This window comes from Mesocricetus auratus, unplaced genomic scaffold, assembly GCF_017639785.1.
Source record: "Mesocricetus auratus isolate SY011 unplaced genomic scaffold, BCM_Maur_2.0 Super-Scaffold_100676, whole genome shotgun sequence".
NCBI lineage: Eukaryota > Metazoa > Chordata > Mammalia > Rodentia > Cricetidae > Mesocricetus > Mesocricetus auratus.
The window spans coordinates 68979621-69006928 of NW_024429266.1; the positions used below are offsets into that span (position 1 = coordinate 68979621).

The 27308-nt window shown below is 45.6% G+C and overlaps 1 long non-coding RNA gene across 1 annotated transcript; it reads left to right on the forward strand.

Annotated features, from left to right (window-relative positions):
• The first annotated feature begins 2352 nt into the window (after positions 1–2352).
• LOC121137197 lies at positions 2353–6477 on the forward strand. Its single transcript, XR_005874431.1, has 3 exons — positions 2353–2672; positions 4943–4992; positions 5934–6477. It is a non-coding gene; the product is annotated as an uncharacterized LOC121137197 (long non-coding RNA).
• The last annotated feature ends 20831 nt before the right edge of the window (positions 6478–27308 follow it).

Genomic DNA, 27308 nt, shown 5'->3' on the forward strand with positions numbered 1-27308 from the left:
TCTTCTGCGTCCCTAGCCGCCTAGAGCTGGCTTCATCAAGACCACCTCGCTGAATTGTAGGTAACTTGTTGCTTGTCTCCCAGTGGAACTCCAGCCCTCTCCCAGTCCCTCAGCCAACACAGGAGTCAACTCCCCCACCCTCTGCCCTCAGTCAACACAGGAGCCAGACGACCCTGTGCTTACAGTTTGTGCTCCCCAGCACTTGACTAGCCCAGGTCTCCTGCATTGCAACCTCTAATTGGCCTCCCAAGAGGACAGGAGAAGCAGAAAGCCAGGGGTTAGGTAGAGAAACAAGATGATGCTGTGATTTGAATGTGAAATGTCCTCCACAGGGCTCAGATGTTTGAACACTTGGTGTCCAGTTGGTGGTGCTGTTTGGGAGAGTCATGGAACCTTTGGGAGGAAAGCCTTGCTGGAGAAAGTGGATGACTGGGGGGGGGGTCTTCAGGTCTGCTAGCCCATTCCCACTTCCTGTTCACTCTCTGCTTCCTGGCTGTGGATAGAGTGTGACCAGCCAGCCTCCTGCTCTTGCCATTATGCATTCCCAGGAACACATCCTGTTGAACTGTAAACCAGGATAAACTTTCCTTTCCTTCCTTCCTTCCATTGCTGCTGTCAGCTATTTTTGTCACAGCAAGGAGACCATTACGTGTGGCCTCACCTGCAGGTGCAGTGACCGACAGGTCCAAGAGAAGGACACACTCAGTATGTGGAGAAAGGGCGAGGTGCTGGGGATCCATCAGTGGACAAAAGATACGATCATGGGGCTCACACTCCCATGCTAGATGGACCACATATACACAAATCAGTAAGGTAATCCCAACTAGGGATGTAACTCAGTGACAGAGAATCTGCCTAGCACACGTGAGACCATGGGTTCATTCCCCAGCAAATGACTGTACACACACACACACACACACACACACACACACACACACACACACACTACAAATAAATAACATAATATTGGAGAAGGGAGGGACCCTGTTAATCTTGAAACTTTCCTGAGTTTCCTGAGTCCTTTTGTCTGTTTGTTTTTGCGTAGGGTCTTTCTATGTAGCCCTGTGTCCTCGTTAGGGTTGCTGGAATGAGCACCATGACCAAAGCAACTTGGACAGGAAAGAGTTTATTTGGCTTATGCTTCCTTGTCACTGTTTATCACTGAAGGAAGTCAGGGCAGGAAGTCAAGCAGGGCAGGAACTGATGCAGAGGCCATGGAGGGATGCCGCTTACTGGCTTGCTCTTCATGGCTTGTTCAACCTGCTTTCTTACAGAATCTGGGAATACCTGCCCAGGGGTGGCACCATCTGCAATGGACTGGGCCCTCCCTCATTGATCACTAATTAAGAAAATGCCCAAGAGGCTTGCTACAGCTGGCTCATATGGAGGCCTTTCCTCAATTGAGTCAATCCTTTCAGATGACTATAGGTTGTGTCAAGTTGACATAAAACTAGTCAGAACACAGAACACCTTGGCTGTCCTGGACTTGCCATAGATCAGGATGACCTGAACTCAAGAGATCAGCCTGCCTCTGCCTTCCCAAGGCTGGGATTAACAGGACGTGCCTCCATGCCTGGCCTCTTTTTCTTCTTAAGTCTCCGGGAGGGACTGTTTCAACCTGACTTGAGCTGAGGCTTAATGTTAGCATCTTAGCCAGGGTGGACAAACCTTTCCTGGGACACTGACAATTAAGGGTCTGGAGGCCATACAAATGTGCTCAATATTCAAATTTCACACCTGAAAGTTAGGGTGACATAGGGTCTTGCTGCATAACAACTGTACTTAGCCCCAAATCACAGCTTTGACTCCATGGTCTCCTGTCTCCAAAGCCTCTGCAGAAGATGATTTCACTGCGTTCAACAGAAGGCATATTTGTATGTGTACATATGCTTGAGGGAAATTTACTGAAAAGATGTGGGTATGGGACCAGCTGGCAGCTCTCTCCATGCCAGGATTTTTCTCTTAGCAGTCGGCCCGAGGGTGCTGGCTTGTAATGCTCGCCTCCCAGTCAGGGAGGAATGGGTATGAAAGATGAACAGGGACAAACTGTCACTTAACCTCTGAGCTCCTCCTCCAGGGAAGGGAAGGACCTGTTAGAAAGGAATGCAAGGTCAACGAAGTTCAAGGGCGCTGGGTCTGGTCACAGCATGCGTCCTGCATGAATAAACTGAAGGTAGAAGGGGAAAACACAACTAGATGTCATTTGGAGATTTTTTAGTCTCCTTCTTAAAGGTCTTTTCCTAGGGCTGCAATGGTTCCTAATGTGCTCCAAGGGCAGAGTTACTGTACTTTTTCATAACTAATTTGGTTTTGTTTCGGGACAGGATCACATGGATCTCAGGCTGGATTGCAGAGTGCATACCAGCTCACCACGGTTGCAACCCCAGGGTTCCTGCAAGACTTGCCAGCAGCCCCACCCCTTCTCTCCTCAGAGGCTCTTCTTACTTTGGGAAGGGGTCGGGACTCAAGGCTTTCAGGAGCTTCCTGAGTCTCTTTCCAGAAGGGAAGGTTTCATCCTGCAGGAACTAACGGCAGAAGTCACAGAAATGCTGCCAGCACTGATACACACCTACTAGTTTACATCCAGCAAGAAAGGGAAAACCTTCCAGACATGGAATAGATGTTCTTCCTGGTTTGTTTCTGTGATATCGAGGATTGGACTGGAACCCCAGGTATGTAGCATGGAAAATAAAAGACCCAGAGACTGATTTTGGGGTTCAAGCTGATGCTCAGATAAGCAAAGCAGTCAGTCACTAGCTCTTACCTCTACCTCAGTTCAGACCAAAAGGGAGATCATCAGACTGCTCCCAACCTCGCTTCTCCTCAGATTCACTCAGACCGCTATGCTCGCCTGAACATGGCTAGAGACTAATTTTCAGACTGAATTCCAGCTCTGAGACCCTGCTCCTATCTCTTATACCTCTCTAGTGCTGAGATTAAAGGCATGACCTCTGATTTGATTTTGTGTAGCCCTGGGTGGCCTTGAACTCAGAGGGATTCCTCTACCTCTTAATCCCGAGTCCTGGGATTAAAGGTGTGCACCTCTACTGCCTGATCTCTATAGTCAAGGCTAGCTTTACTTTCTGAATCCTCAGGCAAGCTTTAATAAATCATAAATAATATATCACACAGGTATACTAGGTCACCGCTGAAAATGAGGGGCATCGTACCCTAGCCTAGCTTGTACCTAAGGAGAATGTCACATGCTCTTTAGTTTCTATCCCAAGAGCTGAGAATGGGTCACTGTCCCTTGACTTTGCTATTTTAAGAAACAGGGAATTGAACAAAGCTGAGGACTGAGACAACTCACTGGTTAAGAGCACCTGCTGTTCTTCTAGGTAGCATAGACACACACATAAATGAAAACGAATCTTAATAAAAAAAAGTACTGAGGTTCTGTTAGCAAGGCAAGCAGGGTTTGATCATGGAAAATGGGAACCATCAATGGTATTCACTGTGTAAAACCTGATGGCTTTGACCTGGACCAAACTACAGCTGAAGTCTGCTTTCTCCTAGGGGGGATCATAATATTCGTTTGACAGAAGTGTTTCTGAAAGTTAAGGAAAAATAATCATACCTGTCATATACAAGTACATAATTAAATGCCTACTGTCTGACACACAGTAGGCACATAATTAAAAGCATGGTTTCTGACATGTTACACAATTAAAAATATAGTCTCTGAATGCAGTGCACGCATACTTAATGCATAACTAAAAGCATAGTATCAGGCCAAAGAGATAAAGACTTGCTGGCAGTTGGTAAAGAGCTTGTCTCACAAGCACAAAGACCTGAGTTCAATCCCTAGAACCCACATGAAAAAGACTGGATGTGGTTGCTCAGACTTGTGATTCCAGACCTAGAGAGGTAGAAATATATGTCTCTGAGACTCCCTGACTAGCTGACTTGCTATGTTCTAGGCCAGGGAAAAACTCTTGTCTGAAAAGACAAAGTAGGTCTGATGAAATGACTCAGCAACTAAAGGCACTTGCCTCCTATCCCACAGGAAAGATGAGAACCAACTCCAACTCCATCAGGTTGTTCTCTAACCTACACACACACACACACACACACACACACACACACACACACACACACACACACACAATGGCATGATAAATAAATAAGCAAGCAAACCAATAAATGTATGTGATAAAATTTGAATGAAACCTTTTTAAAAGACCTATTGATTGATTTATTAGATTTATTATTGATTTTATTTGTATGTGTATGTGTGTTTACTGAATGACTTTGTGTGTGCCACATGCTTACAGGTACTCAAGGAACCCAGAGGGTGTTAGACCCCTTGCAGCTGGAGTTACAAGCTGCCTGATATGGGTGCTGGGAGCACAACCTAGTTCCTCTATAAGAGCAGTTCAGCATTTTAACTACTAAGACATCTATCCAGACCCTGTTTTGTTTTGTTTTGCTTTGTTTTTGAGGAACAACAGCAGAGGTTGTCCTCTGGTGCCCCTGTGCAGACACATCTGTATACATACAAACATCCATGCATATAAAATACACAAACACATGTATACAGAAGCATACAGTATGTGCACACAATAGGCACTTATTTCAGTGCACAGTGTTTGACACACAGTGGGTATGCAAGTACACTTCCTTCCCCCAGTCTCCCTGAGATGCTGAGCTGCAGCATGTAGCCTCTTTATCTCTGATAGGCCTTGGCATGTGGTGAGCATTTAATAGACACTTGCTGAATGTATGGCCAAATGTGTATTCTTCCGAGCAATCAGACCCTTTTCTCCTCCCTAGCACCAAGAAGTATTTGAAGAACAGCATAGCCCATTCTTGCTTTGACACTAGGAATATTTTAGGTAGCTAAATTTGAATTTCAACTATCACAACTGTTTGGCCTTCATTGTCCACACAGCTGTGGTCCTCTTTTTATCTCACCCTGATTTTCTGTTCCTATTTTCCTTAGGCCTGGTTCTCTTCATTCCTTTTTGATTTTGTTTTCCCAGTGTCCTGGTGGTAAGTGTTTATGGTATAAGCTGCACGTGTAGAGAGAGATGGAGGGAAAACAGACAGGGACACAAATCAGATCTTAGCTTAACTAAAGACCCTGAGGACATATTGAAGCCTTTTCCCCCCATTAGCAAATGAGTTTCTTCCCATGCTGGTGCAGTTAGTACCAGACTTTCCAGCAGGCTTTGTTCCAAGGGGCCATGAATGCCAACGGGGTACTGCGGCCTAAAAGACCGCCACAAAAAAGGCTTCTTTTAGAAGGCAGCCCACATTGCACAGTTGGCAAAAGCTAAACCCAACGCTCCAGAGTTTCCAGAGGGAAATGAAAGACACTTTCCCCACAGCTTTGCTTCCAAGCTCTTACAGCTGGAAGGGCAGGGGAGCCAAGTTCCGCCCTTTTCAATGCAGGTTGTCACTAGCATGCCAGGAGTTTCTGATAGATTAACCAAACACCCAACAAGAAAAAGGCCTATCAGGCATCTTTCTGCTTATCCATCATTAAATGCTCCATTTCACCCAAAAGAACCTGACTTTCCCTTTTTGCCTTCTGCCATAACTCAAGAGCACTGATTCCCTCTCAGGTCTACAAAGGGAAGTAGAAGAAAGTAGTGGGATTTCCAAGCAGACCTCTCTTTTGTAATTCTACACCTGAGAATCCCTGTGGTCCCTAGACTGTGAGAGCTGAAGAGGGTTTTCTAGAATCACCCTGTATTCTTCAGACTGAGAAGTGATGCCTTGACGATTAAAGTGACACATTCAAGATCATAAACCTAGCTTAGCGCAAAGCGAAGGCTAGACCGGACAGGCATGCGTGGTGGGGGAGAGAGGGGGAGGGATGGAGGGAGGGAGGGAGGGAGGGAGGGAGAGAGGGAGAGGGAGGGAGGAAGAGAGAGGGAGAGAGAGAGGGAGAGGGAGGGAGGGAGGTTCACATCCTGTATCTTTTACAGGTGCTCTCCATCATTTTTGTGAGACAGGGTCTCTTTCACTGAACGTGGTTGGAACTCACCAGTTGATTAGACCGGCTAACCAGTGAGATCCAGGGTTCCACCTCTATCCTGAATGCTGGAGTGAATGATGTGTGTCATGTCCACTTTTATATGCATGTTGGGCATATGAACTCAGGTCCTCATGCTTTTGCAAGCTGGTACTTTACCAGCTGAGCCCTCTCCCCAACCCCAGACCATGCATTTTTTTCCCAGTGGTGAATATATGCTGGCTAGTTTTTTGTCAGCTTGAGACAACCTGGAGTTGTTTTGAAGAGGGAACTTCAACTGAAGGAACTTCAACTAAGGAAACACTCCCATCAGACTGGCTTAATGACAAGTCTAAGGTGCATTTTCTTGATTGATGATTGATGTGGGAGGGCCAAATACACTGCAGGCATGACTCCTCTATAGCCTCTATGTCAATTCCTGCCTCCAGGTTCCTGCCCTTACTTCCCTGGATGATAGACTGCAATCTGTAAGATGAAATAAACCTTTTTCTTCCCAGGTTGCTTATGGTCATGGTGTTTTATCACAGCAGTAGAAACCCCAGCTAAGGCAGCATAGTTATTCTCAGACACTCCTGAGATACTTTTGTGTTTGTTTTTCGAGACAGAGCATCACTATCCCACTATCCCACTGTGTAGCTGAAGGATAAGCTGCTGATCCTCCTGGCTCCACTTCCAGAAGCACCACAAAAACCCAGTTTACGCAGTGCTGGCCCTCAAATACCGGGCCTCATACATGCAAGGCATGTTCTACCTACTGGACTGCCTCCCTAGGCCTCCTATGAGTTAATGATTCCAAAGTAGATGTCCTTTAAAATGGACAAAGGGCAGCACAGCTTCACTTCTGTCTTATTTTAAACAGACACCCCAAACAGCATAACAAAAGAGCCCAGTTTGTTTTTTCTTGTCATGCAAACTAAAACAGTTTACAGGAGACATTCCCTAACTCACAAATAAGCCTGCATCCCAACAGTGTGTTTGGAATTTTGCTATTTAGAATCCAGGATGTGTTTTTCTTCCCAGGAAATTACATGATTAAGTGTGGGTAGAACCCAAGGCAAGGTTATGAAGGTCAATTTAACTAAAAAATAACCACGTTGAGCCCCAAGCAGCTTGGCAAGTATGAAAACAGCTACCCTACCCGAACTCCAGTGTGAAGATGCCCAGTTACCAGAGGAGCTAGAAACTCCCCACATAAATTAAGGAAGCTGGGTGAGGGGCTCCTGAGTCTCCACCCTTCTCTGAAGAACTCAGGGCAGCTAATGGTGGCTGGGAGTTGGGAAGGAGTCATTTCCTTCAGTGGTTTAGCCATTGGCAAGTTGCCTATGCTCACCTGAACAACCCTAATTAAACTCAGTGGGTCACACATACACAAAAAAGATGTAAAAGTAGCAGGGACTTGTTGGGAAAAGGAGGGAGTGTGAGGGATGTAAAAGAAATTAATATGGCAGTATGTGATCGAAATATATTATGTCCATGCATGGAATTGTGGTGGAAGCTGAGGCTTGGGCATAGCTCAGTGAGAGAAAGTGTTTAATGTACAAAGCCCTGCAGGGGTGCCAGGAACAGCCACAGGTAAAGCTGGTTTCAAGTCACTTTTATTGCTTAAAAGCTAGACAGACGCTTTCTCCTCCCTGAGCCTCTGAAGATTGAGGATGCCGCCTTACAGGTGACTTATAAACGACAAATGAAGATAATGTGTATAAAGGGCTATCACAGCGTATTGCAGAGGCAGGCAAGCTATGGGTTTATATGGCTGCTTCATGAAGAGGTACGTGTTGTGCCTGTTAAGGGATATGGACTGTTCCCTCAGAGGAGGAAGGCAGCAAGAGGATATTCCGAGCTCCTAACCTTTTTCCTTAGCCAAACATGATGGTTGGTGTTGTGATCTTGCCTTGGTTGAGAGAAGGGACAGAGGTCTGGGTGGGTCACACAGTGCTGTTCCATGTAACTGCCCCAGAAATGGCTACTCCAGCACTGGACAGTCACCAGCAGCCTCAGTCTGCTCACTGACCTATGCCAGCATTCCTTTTTGTCCCTCGGGGACTCTGTGGCAGCTCCCACGGGGCTTCTGTGTGCTTTTAAGTCTCTTTGCGGTGACTTAAAATATCCAAGCTGGAGTACAAGCAAGCTGTAACCATTAGAACACACAATGCACCAAACTTTAGCCTCCCACAAGCTAAGCCCACTCCATGCCTTGACACTCCAGAGAGAGACCGGGTCTGACCAGCTAGCCTCTCTGTTCATGCCCCTACCATAGCCCTCATCCTCTCTACCTGGGTTTTGGATCATCTGAGGTCAGGCCCAGAGGGGAGAGCCATGGAAAAGTAGGGCACAGTAGCATGGCTGGTATGGGGTCCCTGAGGTGTTTGGGACCCAGTGTTTAATGTTTTCTGGGGTCTGTGACTTAAAAGTGTACCCCTGGAACCCTCCCCCAGGCACACACCCCCCAACACACACACAGTGTTAGAGAGAACAGAAAACAACATGGGCTGCTGGTCCTGAGACTATGACAGTCCCCAGAAACCAGGAAAGTTGGTGAGCTGACCTAAGGGGTATGGTAGAGAACCCTTTCCTTTCCTTCGTATTGTGTGTGTGTGTGCGTGTGTGTATGTGTGTGTGCGCGTGTGTGTGTGCGTGCGTGTGTGTGCGCGTGCGTGTGTGTGCGCGCGTGCGTGCGTGTGCGTGTGTGTGTGTGTGTGTTGGAATATATATGAAACTGATATCAGGTGTTGGCCCTCACCTTCCACCTCGTTTGAGGCAGGGTCTTTTTTGTCATTTGGCTGTTGTACAGACCATCGTGCTGGCCTGCAAGCTTCCAGATGTTGTCATGTCCACCTCCTATTTTGCTGTAGGAACATTGGGATTAAGGCTACACAGTCGTGTGTCTGGCTTTTACATGTGAGTTCTGAGGGTTCTAATCCAGGTTCTCACATTGGCACAGCAAGGACTTTTACTCACCAAATCATCTTGCCAGCCCAAGGGTGGTGCAGGCTAGGGCTGAAAGCCAACTCTATCCCCCAAGCTGGCCATCTGTCAGTCATGTAGTCCCTATAGGGTAGGATTCTTTGTGTATGGGCACATGTATGTGTGTGTTGTGTGGGGGGAACACAGGCATATGGAGGCCAGGGGACAATCTCAGCTGTCTGTTGTCTCTCAGATGCTGTCCTCTTTTTTGTTGTTGCTGCTGTTGTGGTTTTGTTTGGGGGAGTGTTGTTTGTTTGTTTGAGATGGGGTATCTCACTGGCATGGATCTTAAGCTGGCTGACCAGCAAGCCCTATAGATCTGCCAGTCTCTACACCCTCAATGCTGAGATTACAAGTATACACCATCAAGCCTGGCTTTTTTTTTTCTTAAAAAAAAAAAAAACAAAAACAAAAAACAAAACCCAAACATGATATTTAGGTTTGGGTTTCTATTGCTATGATAAAAAACCATTACCAAAAGCAACTTAGGGCTTATTTTGAAAGACCCCTACCCAGGACCCCCTAGGAAAAGAAAAGCAAGGCCAGGCCGTTGCCTAATGAAAGAAACCCAGACCAGGTGCCTCGCCCAGCTGGCAGGATGTCCAACAGGATCTGTGGTCACCAGAGCAGTCATGGGACCCGGATAATAATTGTTGAAGCGTGCCGGGGTCTTTCATAAAGTAATACCAGGAAACTTAGTCCGTGGGAACTACCCCCAAGATGAGCCAATGAAATGCCTGTTACTTATGTAACCATTACAACTCTATAAATATTATACTCCCTGCAAGCCCGGTATGCTCTGCACCTGAGTTGCAGTAGCATCCGCAGGCACCTGTGTACTCAATAAATCACCTCTTGCATTTGCAGCCAGTGGTCTGGCCCCGGTTCTTGGGCAGAGGGTTCGGTTTAGTGCCCGGCGCTTTGATGCCGAGGTCTTTCAATTTCAATGTAGAGTTCTCAGCTCATCATTGAGAAATGTTAAAGCAGGTACCTAAATGCAGGAACTAAAGCAAAAGCCATGGAGAAACACTGCTTGTTAGTAGTGTTCTGTTCTCGTGGCTCATTCAGCCTGCTTTCTTACATACACCAAGACCACCTACCCAGGCCCTGTCCCCCAATACCGTGGGCTGGGCCTACCCACATTAGCCTCCTAAACTGAGACTTGCCCTCAAAAGAAAGTAGAGTAACTTTGGGCCTGTGGTGGCTGGAGCTCACCAATTTGACTAGAGGGGCTGGCCAGTGAGCCCCAAGCAGCCCTGTCTCCACTTCCCAAATGCTAGGATTACAAAGGCATACCACCATGCCTGGATTGTTTTACACAGGTTCTCCGTATTGAACTCAAGTCCTATCGCCTGTGAAATGAGCGCCTTATCCACTAAGCTATCTCCTTAGCTCAATGTCGACATATAGTCTATTTGTTCTGTTCTCCCTAGAGAGTAATATCTAGTACAGGGTGCTATCATGAATCTTGATCTGAAAGGTCTCACTTAACATCATTAACAAGGACAGTCAACAATGCAAATGCATAGTTTGTAGTAGGCTGTAGCCGGGGTGAATAAAATCATAGAGCATCCCCCATTTCCTTAGACTCTTACTTTGTTGGTTTAGTCACTTTGTCACTACAGTGAAATACGTAAGTCTCAGATATTTCATAAAGAAATGAGCTTTTTCTGTCTCACTGGTGGCTATCATCACAGCTGTGGAAGCATGTATGAGAAGGGAAGATCACACGGTGAGACAGGAAGCCAGAGAGAAAACGGGTTCCTGCGAGAACTACACTACACTGCAGAGGTTATGCTCCCGAGGCTCATGGCCTCCCGCTAGGCTTTCTCACTCAGAAGCTCCTGGTCCATAATGCTTTGGAAGACACACTGAGACCACAGCTCCTTTTAGCATTCTGTGCCTGGCTCTCCTCAAATGTGATGTGTTGATAACAATACTTACCGTATGGGATTACCTGGAAGGTTAAAAAGGAATTGATTCCTGTCACATACTACCTGGGACATGGTGACTATATCATAAATGTTACCTGCTATCAATATCATAGCAAGCTAGGATTGCATAACAAAACATTTTAGAGTTTTGCACCTGCTGCGGGCATATGTTCGTGAGTTATTTTCCTAATTTTAAAGCAGATGGGTGAGCTATGCTGTCAGAAGCACTGGAGAAAGAGCATGCACTAGGTTCTGCTGCTGGGGGGTGGTGAGTGAAATGATAGTCTCCTGGGAAGTTCATTTAGCAATAAATTTCCAAAGCTCTGAAATGATTTTGAGCAACCGGTTTCACTTCTAGGAATTTATCCTGAGGAAATAAGTGGAGAAATAATTCAATACTAACCAGAAAATTACTCTTTGAAGAATACTGGGAATGGTAAATGACCAGAAGCCATTTGAACACTATTTTTGGTGGGTTTTTTTTGTTTGTTTGTTTTTGTTTTTCAAGACAGGGTTTCTCTGGGTAACAGCTCTGGCTGTCCTGGCACTCACCCTGTAGACCATAGGAGATCAGTGACATTTTGGTTTATACAAACCACGAGATACCATGCAACTACTAACAATGATGTAATAAGGCTGGGAAGATAGCTCAGCAAGTAAAAATGCTTATTGCACAAGCATGAGCACCTGAATTCAAATCCCCAGTATGCATGTAAAAAGTTGGGCAAGGGTACATCTATGTCTATAACCACAGTGCTGTGAGAGGCAGAGACAGGAGGATGGATAAGGCTTACTCACTGCCAGCCTAGCTCCAGGGTTAGTAACTGACAAACAAATCAGGAAGACAGTGATACAGCAGGGCACTTGCAGCCCTCTTCTGACCTCCACATGTGCATGGATGTACATACATCAAACCACAGGGAAAGAGACAGACAGACAAACAGCCACAGATAGACATAGAATAATATTGATATGAAGAGTAATCACAACATATAGTATACATATTGTATAGAAAATCAATTTCTATCATGTTTATTTATGTATATGGGGATGAGAGATATGTTTACCATGGAATGTGTGTAAATCAGAATCAGTTCTCCTTTTCCAAATATGGAACCCCGGAGACCAAACTCAAGTAAGTACCACGCATCAGACTTAGCGGCAAGTGCCTTTACCCATTGAGTCATCTTGCTTGTCCATAGACAACTTTTTATGTACTGTGGTGCTGGGAATTGCCTCTAAGGCCTTGAGCATGCTGGGCAAACACTTCTAGCCACATTTCTAGCCTAGTCTGTTCCTTTTCAAAATATTCTATATTCTAAGACCTCCCAGAATGTAGAGATTTATTATAGTGATAATCAAAATGTCTGTAATTTTGTCTCTTGCTTTTGTTTCATTTAACATTATGCAGGGGGTATTTTATTTTTCATTTTTATATGTTTGGGTGTTTTGCCTAAGTGCAGAGGCCAGATGAGGGTACCAGATCCCTTGGAACTAACATTACAGTTGGTTATGAGCCACCATGTGGATGCTGGGAATCCAACCCTGCCCTCTAGCCAGTGTTCTTACCTGATGAGGCAGCTGTCGAACCCTGTGCAGGAAATATTTTGTCCTTGTAACCAACTTTTTCCACAAGCTTCAACGGCACTGAAGTGACGCTGATTTAGTCACCATCTCAGTCTCTTTTCCCCGTCGCTGTGATAAAACAGTCTGACAAAGGCAACTTAAGGGAGAGTGGGTTTGTTCTGGCTCCCAGTTCCAGGTACAGTCACCATGGGGGTTGGGAGTCAGGGTGGAGGGAGCTTGACGCAGCTAGTCATATGATGTCTACAGTCAAGAGCAGAGGAGGAATGAACGCCACTGCTGGGCTGTCCAGCTCCTCCCTGACTCCACTGATGGTCTAGGATCTCAACCCAGGGAATGGTGCCACCCACAGTGTGTGGGTGTCCCCGCCTGAATTAATGTCAAGATGGCCTCCCACAGGACTGCCCAGAGGCCCATCTCCAGGTGACTCCAGGGCCTGTCAAGGTATCATCACAATCATTTATTGTTAAGAGAAGATTATTAGAAATTGTTTATGACTGGACATAGCAGCACACACGTTTAACCCCAGCACCAGGAAGGCAGAGGCAGGTGTATCTCTGAATTCAAAGTCAGCCAAGGGCAACACAGTGAGACCCTGTCTCAAAAGGTATTGTTATGCTTATTTATTTATTTATTTTTGTGGTGAGGCATGTGCATGCCACAGAACGTGTGTGGAGACCAGAGACAATCTCCAGCAGTTGACTTTCTCCTTCCATCTTGTGGGTCCTGGGGATCAAATTCAGATCATCAGCCTTGGCAGTTAGTACCTTTTCCCTCTGGCACATCTTCCAACCCTCCAGAAAACATTTTAAAATGAATATGTTGTTAATATCTTTGCACATACTTTCTGGGTTTGTTTGTGCAGGTTTATTGGCACTGTCTCCATCTTTCTTTGTTTTCCAAGACAGGGTTTCTCTATGTAGCCTTGGCTCTTTAGACCAGTCTGGTCTCTAACTTACAGAGATCTGCCTGTCTCTGCTACCCCAGGGCTGGGTTTAAAGCTGTGCACCATCACTGCCGGGCTTGTCTCCGTCTGTCTTGATGGGATTGCAGCACTTGGCTTTTTATGAATGTGGTGAGAACCTGACTTGCATTGCAAACACATTAGCTATCTAGTTATCTCCAGAGACCCAAGACAACTTGGTTTTTCTGTTTGTTTGTTTGTTTGTTTGGGTTTTTTGTTTTTTGTTTTTCAAGACACGGTTTCTCTGTGACTTTGGAGGCTGTCCTGAAACTAGCTCCTATAGACCAGGCTACTCTCGAACTCACAGAGCTCTGCTTGCTTCTGCCTCCCGAGTGCTGGGATTAAACTGGGATTAAAGGCATGCGCCGCCACCACCCGGCCCAAGACAACTTGTTTTGACTTCCTCCGTGTGCTCTTCTCTCCTTCCTCCTCCTCTTCTTATAGACAAGATCTCACTGTGTAACCTGATTGGACTAGAACCCACAGATTAGCCTGTCTCTGTCTCTTGAGTGCATGTTAAAGGTGAGCAACACCATGACTGATCACACCTCTTCAGTTTGGCAGCTTTGTTATCTAAGATTCAGTCCTCCTTGGGTAGATGTAGTAGCTGTGGAGAAGGCTCTATCAGCAGTGTCTTGCAAAAGGATGGCATGTGGGTTCTCCTGATCACCAGCAGTCGCAAACGATATGGATGCTCAAAGATGCAGGGGAAGGATGTTGCTTATAGGCTCCGTGCCAGCAGGTGGGAAGCCTAAAATAAAGACAGCTCTTAGTGTGTCTCTTCATTTGTCTCTCTGGCTCGTTGACTGTGGAGAGTGGGAAACTATACACATCCTCTTCTCATTACATCCCTTTACAGGCTCCAAGGATTGGTGATAGCTGCCTTTCTATTTTCCCCAGAGGAAGAAACTGGGGCCAACGAACTAAAAGCAACTTGAGGAAGTTTCTTCAGCTCAGCTGTGGAGCTTAGGCTGACCCTGAAGCCCAGCATCCTTCCCACCACTCAGTCCTTTTTCCTTTCTTGGTACCTCCATTATTAGACCACCTGGATATTCTTAGCTAACAATGGACGACATAAATAAACGCACGGTCATTTCCCCACATTTCCGCACAGGTCCCCTGCAGATGGCCAAGCCCTTTCTCTGAACACAGCTTGAATGGAAAGAGAGGATCAGCATTAATCAACCCAGAGCAGCTCAAACCAGCTTTGCAGGGTAGACACAGACTGCAGGCAAGATTGGCAGCTGGGGGCTTGCTGTCGGAGACTCCTGGGTGGAGGCTTCGGTTGGATCAAGTAGCAGGTGTTTGAACTCAGTTCCCAAGGGTGAACATTGTCTGCTAGTCTCCCCTGCGGACACAAGACTGAAGTTCCAAGCATATCAGTCCCAAGGCCAAGGTCCGGAAGATGGCAGGGGAGGGGCTAGCCTATAAGGCTGTTTGGGATTGTCCATGTGTTTACTGAACCGAGGAAGAACCAAAATAAATCTTGTACTATAGTTTGAGCTGTGAAAGTTTCCCAAAGCCCATATGTCAAAAGCTTGACCACCAATGTATGGAGCTATTAAGAGTTTCGGCCTAGTGGGAGGAAGCTAGGTTACTGGAGGCATGTCCTTGATAGACATATTGAAACCCTAATTATTCTATCTCTCCCCTCCTTCCTGGCCATCATGGGGCAAACAGTCCTCCTCTACCTCAAGTTCCTACCATGATTTACTGTGTTGCCAAAGAAACCGGGCCAAGCGACCATGTGCCAATCTTCTGAAACTGTGGGCAAAACAAACTTTTCTTTCTCATTAGTTATTGTTTCAGGCATTTTGCCTAGTTCCAGATTCTAGGATGGTTGCAATAGATGCCCCCCTTAGCTTTTCTTCCACGAGATTTGGGGACCAAGATGGCTCAGTCACTAAAGTACTTGCCACAGAAGCATGATGCCTTGAGTTCAACTCACATAGCCCGAGTAAAAGGCCAGGGGCAGCGGTGCACACTTGTAATCCCAGAGGTGCAGAGACTGAGATGGAGAGAAGAAACATAAGTTAAAAACAAAAACGAAAACAAACAAACAAAAAATCCAAAGGGGCTTGAGGGGTGACTCACTGTTGTTGTACTGCTCTTGCCAAAGACCAGAATTTTGTTCCTGCCACTAACAGCTGTAACTCCAGCTCCAGGAGGGTATAATGCCTCTTTGGGCATCTGCACTCATCTGGGCTTCTCTCTCTCTCTCTCTCTCTCTCTCTCTCTCTCTCTCTCACACACACACACACACACACAAACACACACACATACATATTCAGAGCGAGAGAATTTAAAAATAAAGCAAAAATTAAACAAGATTTGGAACAACTTTTTAGACAAAACTGCAAAGTCACAGGAGCCACCCCAGAGACAGGGGAGAAAAGGACAGAACAAAGCAAAGAGGGATCATTCCAGAACAACCTGCAGCCTGTAAGCCAGACTCAGGGCGGCTTGCAAAGTGGATTTCCCATCGGTTCTCAGGCATACAGGCAAACCATTGTTCTCAGAAAGCGGCAACCACTTCTGGCGAGTATTCAGGGTCTGGGCGTGACAACTTTGGACTTTGGGAAGCTGGTTTTCCTTGGGAGACATGAGGCCCTTCTCTGAAAAGGACAGGGAAGCTGTTCTGGGAAGGGTATTTGCTTTCCAATGCTCTGCACAACTGAACACTACAGACTCGGTGACTTCCCACAGCACAGTTTATTATTATAGTTTTGTAGGCCAGCAGCCCCCTGGGTCACAGGAGATGCAGGGGCATATCTATTTCCTTGTCAGCCAGCCATGAGTGCCATGAGGCTGTGGCACTCTTTTCTGTGGGCTGTCAGCAGCTAGGGAGGCCTCTTCGCTCCATCCTAGAGACACCTCTCTGGTCCTTGAACATCCCAGAATCAGCGACAGGCTCTGTCTCATGCTCCTAAGTCTGTACCCTTTCTTTCTTCTGCCACATCTCTACCCATGACCACGGCCAGCCATGGTCCTCTCGCTTTCGTGGGTTTTATTTTATTTGTGCGTGTGCACATGTGTGCATGTGGGTGTGGCCAGAGCTGTTGTCAGATGCCTTCCTCAGTTGCCCGCCACTTTTTTATTTTTTGTATTGTTTGTTTGCCACTAAACCTGCTTTGTGCTACATTGTAGTAGCTTGTAAGAGCTCATTATTAAATTAAAACACATGAACTCCAATGCCAGGGAAATGTATATAAACAAAATCAAGTTGGCATCTTGTTATAGGTGAGTTATATCATTGCTTTCTCATGAAAACTGGTGACTAGCCTTTGATACTAGAGGAAAATGATTTATGTTTCAATCTACCTTATTTTTTGCACAAAATATATTTTCATATACATGAACATTATTGTGCATGTATGCATGTATGCATGCCTTCACACTCAAGTTCATTCACGTGTCAGAAGTCAACTCACAGGCATTAGTTCTTGCCTTCTCTACCACATGGATTCTGGGAATCATTCGCAGGCCACTGACCCTTTTTGTTGGTCTTATTTTTTGAGGCAGGGTCTCTCATGGATCCTGGGACTCAATAATCCAGTAAATTGACTGACCACAGAGTCCAGGGATCCTCCTGTCACCGCTTCCCAGTGCTAGGATTACAGGCACATGTCATCATACCCAGTTTTTTTTTGGGGGGGGAGTGTGGTTTTGTGTAGTGTGTGTGTGTGTGTGTGTGTGTGTGCGCGCGCACGCTCATGTGCTGGTGCACACACATGAATGTGTGCATGTGTGTGGATGCCAATGTTAGGTATCTCCTTCCGTCAGTCTCCACCTTGTTTCTCTGAACCAGTGTCTCACCAGTTCAGCCAGGCCAGCTGGCTAGCAAGCCTCCTGTCCCTGCAGTACTGGAGTTACAGATACACACCACCACACGTGGATTTTTACATGTGTGTTGGGGACCGAACTCAGGTCCTCATGTTTGCACAGAAAGCACTTTACCTCCTGAGTTTCCTCCCCTGCTCCTGGCTCTCTACTTTAAGGACCTGTGTGATTCAATTGAGCAAATACAGATAATTTCCTTGTGTACAAATCCTTAACTTGATCACATCCACAAAGTCCCTTTTGCAGAGACAAATTTATATCATGGAACATAATCTTTGGTTCTGGAAATTTGAAAATGGACATCCGTAGGGCCCTACTGGTCTGCCTCTTTTAGTTAGATTAGGCTATGAGATTTGCTCAATCTTCACTAGATGTTACACTGAAGTAACCAGACAATTCATACCATCTGTCATACAATTTATATGACATTCTTTCCTTCCTTCCTTCTCTTCCTTCCTTCCTTCCTTCCTTCCTTCCTTCTTTTCTTTCTAAAAGTGCTGGTTTAGCTTCCAGCAACCACATAAAAGAGCTGGGCAGGGCAGCACACACTTGTAACCTCAGTGCTAAGAAAGCTTCTGCCAGATTCCTGGAGCTAGCTGGGCAGACAGTGTAGCCAATCGGCGAGAAGAGGAGATAGAGGCAAGAAGATGAGGAGGTGAAGGAATGAGGAGAAAGAAGAGAAGATAAGGGAGAGGGGAGGAGAGAAGAGGAGAAAGAGGGGCAGGAGGAGGAGAGAGAAGAGGAGGAGGAAAAGGAAGAGGCAGTGGGAAGAGAGGAAAAGTCAAGCCAGGCTCACAGCTTTGGAAGCCCTACAAGTCCCTCGAGCCTGCCTTGTTGGCTCCATGAACTTGGCCTCACCACCACCAACCTAGATTTATAGCATAGGCAATTTTGAATGTTTTTTTACTTGGAAGTCTCCAAATTATGTTTAAAAACAACCCTGGGTTTCTTTTAAAAATCAGGTTAAGGGAGGAGCATCTAAATTCAGGAACCCATAGAGCAAAGGAAAGATAAAGAACCCTCCAGAGATGCTGTTCGCTGGTGTGCGGGGAGACAGGGATGGAGGAAGGATGGAGCAGACAAACTTCTAAGTCATTCTAAGAGGGGGAGACACCCACAGCATGGGTGGCTCTGGGAGCACTTTGCTCCCACATTATGGAAAGAAGTTTCATTTCAGTAATTTTGGGTCTTTCTCAAAACAGTAAATCTTCTGTGTGCTTCTAAATTATACACTGGAGTTAAGTGTGAGGAACAGCACACAAAATTGGTACTTAAATTTCCCCCTTTTCCAGGCAGGTTTGGAGTGTGTCTTGTAGTACCTGCTGAAGTGACATCATAGAGCCTAGGATCCCAAGAGCAGCCCAAGCAGGAAAACAAAATCCCTTCTCCTGTGCCCACTAGCTGTGACACCAGGCATTTCTGAACACCTGGTCCTGGGCTACTCCTCTTTGGGAGAAGAAGTAACGGAACCTCTTTCACAGAGCAAGGGAGAAAAGCAGGAGACACACTGTAAAGTACTTAAAGGAATAAGAGATCAGTAAACACTAGGGACCACTCTTTTAAAAATTTAAACTGTTAACTAGCTTCTCCAGAAAAGGACTTCAGTGCTGAAATGAAGTTGCCAAATCTGGGCTGGAGAGATTTGGTAAAACTCTTGCCTCACAAGCACAAGGACCTGAATAGAATCCCTAGAAACCAGGAAAAAGCCCACCATGGTGGTTCCTGTGTATAATCTCATTCCTGGTGAGTTGGGCGGTGGAGATGAGCCAGCTGGCCTGGCCTATGTGGCTAAGTTCACCCTGTCTCAGACAAAAGGTGGAAAGCACATGAGGTCTGATACCATGAGGCTGCTCCCATACCTCCACAGGTGTGTGTGTGTGTGTGTGTGTTAATAGATTAAAACATAAAAAAGATTTTAAGCCCGTCTGGCTCGGGTCCTGAATGGATTTGAAGCTCCTCAAATGCCTGTATACACCTCTGCCTGCTGCACACTCCAAGGAATGGTAAATATTGACTGTTACCTTGACAGGATCTAGACTCACCTAGAGATAAGCCCCTAGGGCAGTGGTTCTCAACATTCCTAATGCTGCAACCCTTTAATATAGTTTCTCATGTTGTGGTGACCCCAACCAATAAAACTATTTTCGTTGCTACTTCATAACTGTAATCTTGCTACTGTTATGAATAATATGCAAATATCCAATATGCAGGATATCTGATATGTGACCCCTATGAAAGGGTCGCTCAACCCTCAAACACCACCCACAGTTTGTGAACTGCTGCTCTAGGGCCCCAATTATAGATTTAAAAATAAGTCTGGGCTCATTCGTGGGCAGTTATCTGGATTAGGTTAGACTCTGGGCATGCCCATGAAGGAGTTGGGTTACTTGAGGGATTGGGTTGATTGAGGTGGGAAGGCTCACTCTAAATGTATGTGGCACTCATCCCGTGGGCCAGGATCTTGGACTGGGTAAAACGGAGAATGCTTCTTGAACATCAGCCTTCCTCGTTCTACTTTCTGGTTTTGGATACAATCTCTGCTTTCTGGTTATGATACAATAGGAGCAGCTGCCTCATGGTCCTGCTGCCTGAACTTCCCACAATCATGGACTATATATACCTTAAACTGTGAGCTAAAATCAACTCTCCCTTCCTTAAATGACTTTTGTCAGGATGTGTTGTAACACAACAACAGGAAAAGTAGCTAAAGACACAGGATGTCATGGTGCCTGGTGTGGTCCACCCTTCCATAGACTTTGGAGGCTCCCTTTCCGGGGCACAGCACTTCAGTCTCCCTCTGCTTTCTTCAAAGCTCTCTGGCTGAGTGTTTCTAGTTGGTCTACTCACAGCCTTTCTGTATCAGGGTTCGTGTCACACAGTTCTTTCCATTGCTGGGTCACCTTCTCTAGGGAAGACAGATTCCAAAACCTTCAGTGGATGCTTGAAACCGCAGACAGTGCTCAACTCTGGCTGCACTGGCTTTTTCAGATGCATATGTATGATAAAGTTTAATTGATAAATTAGGGGTAAGGGAGATAGTTCAGTTGGCAAACTGTTTGCCATGCAAACACGGGGATTGGAGTCCTATCCCCAGAATATACACTAAAGAAGCCAGGTGTGATGGCATGTTCTTTTAATATCAGCACTGGGGAGGCAGAGGGGCATATCCCTGGGAATCAGGGATCAGCCAGCCTAGCCTATCAGGGTTAATTCAACATAAATAACATGATACAGCAACAGTCACCCTGATAAATGCGATGGCTGCTAAGTACTAACAGACAGGAAGCATACACAGTGTGGATCTCTGGGCAAAGAGGCTGTGTTATAACTGGGTTTCTCCCAGGCTGACTTCGAACTCATTATTCTCTTGCCTCCACCTCCTTCAGCAAATCCTACGAGCGTGTGCCACCACAATAGGCCTTAGTTACGGTTTCTATTGCTGTGATAAAACACCGTTGACCAAGCCAGGCAGTGATGGTACATGAGGATCTCTGTGAGTTCGAGGCCAGTCGGGTCTATGGAATGAGTTCAGGGACAGCCAAGTCTACACAAAGAAACCCTGTCTCAAAAAACCAAAACCTAAAACAAAACAAAAACATCATGACCAAAAGCAACTTGGGGAGTGTGGCAATATATTATTTATGATTTATTAAAGCTTGCCTGAGGATTCAGAAAGCAAAGTCAGTCACAAGCCTTAGAAGTTAAGCACACACCTTTAATCCCAGCAGCCAGAAACTAGAAGGTGGTGGTACACACCTTTAATCCTAGGACTCAGGATTAAGAAGTAGACAAATTCTCTGTGAGTCCAAGGCCACCCAGATCTACACAAGATTGATCAAGTCCTGAAAAGAAACAGCTCACACAAAGACGATCTCAGCACCTGAGATCACCTTTAATCCCAGCATTAGGGAGGTATATAAGACAGGAGCAAACGCTCAGTATGAGGCATTCATTCTCCAGCCACCTTGAGAATAGAAATGCCCAGCCCTGTTAGAGGTGAGAGCTCTCTGGTAGCTTGGCTGCTTTGCTTCCCTGATCCTTAGCTTGAACCCCAATATCTGTTTCTGGGTCTTTTATTTTCTGTGTTACAGGGGAGGAAAGAGTTTATTTCATTTTATACTTCAGGTAACAGTGAAGGAAGTTAGGGCAGGATCCTGGAGGCAGGAGCTGATGCAGACGCTATGGAGGGATGCTGCTTACTGGCTTGCTCACTTTGTTTTCTTATAGAATCCAGGACCACCTGCCCAGAAGCAGTGCATCAATCATTAACCAAGAAAATGACCTATGGATGGAGACTTTTTCCCAGTTGAGGTTCCTCTTCTCAGATAACTCTAGTTTTGTCAAGTAAAAACAAAACAAACAAAAACAAGAATAGAGATATACTAAGTGGGTAGGATGGCTCAGGATGGTGCAAGAGTTCATCATGCTACTCAGTGTGGAGTGTAACTTAAAACTTCTGGGCCAGCAAGTTGGCTCAGCAGATAAGAATGTCTGCTGCTAAGACTGATGACCTGAGTTTGGTCCCCAGGACCCACATAGAGGAAGGAGAAAACAGATCTCTGAGAGTGGTGCTCTTACCTCCACACATGTGCCGTGGCCCTGCTCACACACATAGGCACACATATACATGCATGCACACAAATAACTAGATGTATTATAAACATTCTAAAAATATGAATTAGGGCTGGGGTATGGCTCAGTTGGTAGAGTGTCTGCTTAGCATGCACGTGGCCCAGGGTTCCACCCCCAGCACTGTATAAACCTCCTGTGGCAGCCAGGAGGTGGTGGCCCACGCCTCTAATCCCAGCACTCGGGTGGCAGAGGCAGGCAGATCTCTGTGAGTTCAAGACCAGCCTGGTCTACAAGAGCTAGTTCTGGGAGAGCCTCCAAAGACAGAGAGAAACCCTGTCTCGACACCCCCCCCAAATAAACCTCCTGTGGCCTTCTTGCAATCCCAGCCCTCAGGAAGTGGAAGGAGCAAGAGCATCAGAATTCAAGGTCATTTTTGGCTACGTAGTGAGTTCTAGGCCACTCTTCAGTCCAGGATGGGGAACTGAAGTCACAGAAAGCAAAGCTCATAAAACAGAATGATGACTATGGGAAAAACAGTCTCACCCCTTTCCACATGATGTTCTGATGACTGGGGCTACAGTTTATCTTGGGCTATTGCCAGGGTTTGGAACTGGCTGTGTAAGGGCCAAAGTTAACCTGTAAGCCCCACTTGCCTAAATAACTTTCTGAAATGCCGGAGGCTTTTGTTTATAGGAGATTAACAAGCCACAGGTTTTCACTCCCCTAAACAAATGTGTTGGACTGAGCTTCACTGACTGTGCCTGATCCCATGTAGGCTGGAGGTACACAGGCAGGAGTATTTTCCAATATATGCTTGACCAAGGTGGGAAGAGGCCTTTTTAGCCTCTGCAAAATCTGACTATTGGGAACTCATAATGGTCCTGGCTAGAGTCCATCATCTTGGCTAGTATCTAATTAAAGTTTGCTTTAAGTTTGGCTTTAAAAAATTGTGTAACTGGTCTTTCTCTCACGATTTTCAGGTTTAACAGCTCATCTCCACCATTGTTTTCCCTATCCACCCCCACACCTGTAGTCCACCATAATCACAGAGGCAATTATCAGTTAGGTCTCAACCTGGGACAAATGGCTAACTGAGGTGTCCATTAACATATCAAAGCAGACACTGGCTGCCAGGTTCTCCCAGCAGCCCTCAGTCTCCCTACCTGTTACAGGGTCCTCCCCACTGGCATATGCCTGCCTTCTACCCTGAACTCTCCAATCCAGGTGTTGGGCTGGCCTTCCCTCCCCCAGCTCCTCTGGCCCTTATACAACTCAGCCACCTTTGGCTATGCCAGTCTCTTGGCCAAGGCCTCCCCTCTTGGTCAATGGCTCCGCTCTTGCTTTCCCTCCGAGGCCTCTTTCATCACATGGCCCAGCTCAGTCTGGCCTTGTTCACTCTGGACTCCCCCAATGTCTCTGCCTCTGGCTATGCTCTCTCTTTCATTTACAGTAAACCCCCTCCTTTACCATACCAACAGTAGTCATATCCTTACTCTTTTGTTTCTTTTTTTTAATCTGCCCCGCCCCCCATACACACACAAACACACTTTCTGAAAAACCTCCCATGGCTCTTGTCTGTCTGTTGCCATCCTCATCTCCGGGCTTTCCCCTTCTCGGCTTATGCTTTCTTCATGGTGGCTGGAAAGAGCATGACAGAGCCTCACATTGTTTACCTCTGACAACTTGAGCTGTTTACCTCTGATACACCATTCTTTGATTTATCTCTTGTTTTGGTTAGAATGTGAAATGTGCCCCAGAAGCACCCGAGTTTGAACACTTGATGCCCTGTTAGAGGCACTACTACAGAGGATGATGGGATCTTTAGGAGCTAGAGCCTCCCAGGGAGGAAGTGAATCGCTGTGGGTAGGCCTGGAGGTTTGTTAGTCCAGAATGGACAAACGTCCTGTCCATTCTCTACTTCCTGCCTGTAGATACAAAGTGATCAGCTGCCTCAGGCATCTTCTACTATGCTTTCCCTGCCACGATAAGCTGAATGTATTATTTCTTAAATTGTGAAGCAAAACAGTCCCTTCCTCCCTTAAATTACTTCTGGCAGGTATTTGGACATAATCAAGACAAGGATATATATTTTCGTTTGCTTATTTGTTTGCAGACCTAGCTTGCAGAATAGCAAGCCTTCTTATCAGAATATCTTTGGACTGCCAGCCTGCAAACAATGACCCAGAGTCTTATCATTAATTATGAAGGCTCGGCCTTAGCTTAGGCTTTTTCCAACTAGCTCTTATAACTTAATCCATATTTTTAAATCTACATTCTGTCTCATGGCTCAGTTACCTCTTCTTATTACAGCATATACAGCCTATTCCAAGCCTACTGGCAAAATTGTGTGCCTAGATTTTTCTTCCCAGTTTCTCTCTCTCTCTGCTCAGAAGTCCTGCCTATTCGCTCCTGTCTAGCTATTGGCCATTAACTCTTTATTAAATCCATCAGAAGGCACCTTAAGCAGAGACACGTTTTTACATATTTGTTTACAGTGCAAACAAATACTCTGCAACAGAGTAGAGGACCCCATGCATTCTAGGTGTCCCGCCACAGAGCTCTATCACCAACCCTGAACCACTGATTCTTTTTTAAAAGCTTTTGTTGACTTTGTTTCAGTGATTACTTTCCCTTGCTGTTTGTATTTTGTTCCACATACAATTCTTTTTTTTTCTTTTTTTCTTTTTTGGTTTTTCAAGACAGGGTTTCTCTGTATTGTTTTGGAGGCTGTCCTGGAACTAGCTCTGTAGACCAGGCTGGCCTCGAACTCAGAGATCTGCCTGCCTCTGTCTCCCGAGTGCTGGGATTAAAGGTGTGCACCACCAACGCCTGGCCCTCCACATACAGTTCTTACAGCTCATACAATCAACCAGATGAGGCAAAGCAGCAGAGGAGGAGGCCAAAGTAGAATCTTGTGCCCAACAGAGAACAAGTGAGGAAGAACTGCATAAGGTGACCTGCAGTACCAGTCACAGATGCCAAGTTAGGGAACTAGCCTAGGTGTGCACCAGCAGGGGCATGTATAAGGGAAACGTGGTAGATAGACGATAGATATTAGATAGTTAGGTAAGTAGGTAAAAAGATAGATAGATAGATAGATAGATAGATAGATAGATAGATAGATAGATAGATGCTGCCTCAAGAAATACCATGACCACAGCAACATTTATAAAGGAAAAACATTTAATTGTGGTGGCTCATTTATAGTTCAGGGGTTCAGTCCATTATCATCATGGTGTGATATGGTGGCTTGCAGGCAGACATGGTGCTGGAGAAGGAGCTGAGAGTCCTACATCTTGACTCACAGGCAACAGGAAGTGAACTGTGAAATACTTCCTCCAACAAGGCCATACCTACTCCAACAAAGCCACACCTCCTAATACACCACTCACTCCCTTTGGGGGCCCATTTTCTTTCAAATCACCATATTCTACTTCCTGACCTCTAAAGGCTTGTAGCCATATCATAATGAAAAAATGCATTCAGTCCAACTTCAAAAGTCCCCACAGTCTGTAGCAGTCTCAAACTTACTGAAAAGTCTAAAGTTCAAAGTGTCTTCTGAGATTCATGCTATCTCTTAACTGCAATCCCCTGTAAAATCAAAATAAAAAAGCAGATCAGCACTTCCTACATATAATGGCACAGGATATTTATTACCATTCCAAAATACAGGCAAGGGAGCATAGTGAGGAAGTACTGGACCAAAGCAAGACCAAAAGCCAGTTGGGCAAACTCTCAACTCTGCATCCTCAAGTCTGATGTCAAAATGCTCTTCTGATCTCCATTCAGCTTTGTTGACTGCAACACACTTCTTTCTCTTGAATTGGTTCCACACCCTGTTAGCAGCTCTCCTTGGCATAACTCTGGCATCTCCAACAGCTTTGGGTCTCCAAGGCAATACAGGTTTCACCTTCACAGTTTCCCACAATGGCCTCTCTAGGTAGGCCTCCATTCAGGGACACCCCTGACACATGCCTGGCCTCAGCAGCTTTCCTTAGTCGTGGAGGAAGGTTCCACAATGCCTTTCTTCTATCCTTGAAGCCAGAAACACAATGGCCAAAGCTGCCTAGTTCTTGTGCTTGCTGGGGCTGGAACATGACCCTCTCATCCAATTACATCTTCACCAACTTGTTCTTTTTGATAACTTCCTTCACTGTCTAATCTTGGACTATCCTGAAACTTGCTCTGTAGACTAGGCTGACTTCTAACTCAGAGATCCACCAGCCTCTGCCTTCCTAGTGCTGGGATTAAAGGTATATACCACCACACCTGGCTCTAAGCCTTTCTTTAATTCCTTTTCACAAGTTGGAAACTTAGCTGGGTAGGATCTTGCCCTGAGATCACCACTCCATTTATTCCATTTCTTAATCTGTTTATCTCCTTGCTCAGTTTATTCCTTTTCATTATAAATCTTCATTAGAGTTGCCACTAATAACCACACAACAGAGTCTCTACTAGGCCAGTTTGAGCAGGCAGACTCTTTGGACAAGGGCAAAAGGCAGTCACTTTATTCACCAACGTATCACAAGAATGATCTCTCTCTCTCTCTCTCTCTCTCTCTCTCTCTCTCTCTGTTTTTTCAATACAGGGTATGTAGCCTCTGAGTGCTGGGATTAAAGGCATGTGCTACTACCTCCCTGTCACTAGAGTGATCTCTTAGCCACATGTTATTCTTCTCCTCTGTAGCCTCTTGATCCAGACACCCATAGTTCAAATCACACTCAGCACCACTGTCTTCCATGCTCCTATTAGTGTGGCCCATTAAGCAGCATAGACAGAAAGATGGACAGACAGACAGACAGATGAATTGATGGATGGGTAAAAGGATGGATGGTTGAATAGATAGATGATACCTAAATAAATGGATGGATGGATAGATAGAATTTTTTCATCCATAAAGAAGAATAAAGTTATATCATTTATAGGAAAATAGATACAACTGGAGAAAATCATATTAAGTGAATTAAGTCACTCCCCAGAAAGACAAATATATTTGTGGGTCCTAGACTTTTGATGTACATAAATTTTAAGTATATACCATTGGCATGAAAGTAGAAGTGAAACTGATAGGAGGGGGAGGGGAGAGTAGGGTCAGGTAGGGGGTTCTGGGAGAATGTGTTCAAAATACATAACATACTTGCATAAAATGGCCTTATGTAACCTAGTATAGTAGTAATTTAAAAACATGCTTTTTATTACATTTATTTAGTGAGTTGGGGTGCTTGTGTGCCATGGTGCATGTACGGAAATCAGAGAACAAGTTGGAGGAACTGATTCTCTCCTTTCAACATCTTGGTCCTGGGGATAGAGCTCAGATCCTCAGGCTCAGTGTCAAGTACCTTCACCTGCTGAGTCATCCTGCCAGCCCCAAAGTACATATATACAGGGCAAAGGTGTCTCATGCAGCTGGCCTGAAACTAATTTGCTATGCAGATTGACCAGGCTTGAACTCACACAGATCTGCCTGCCT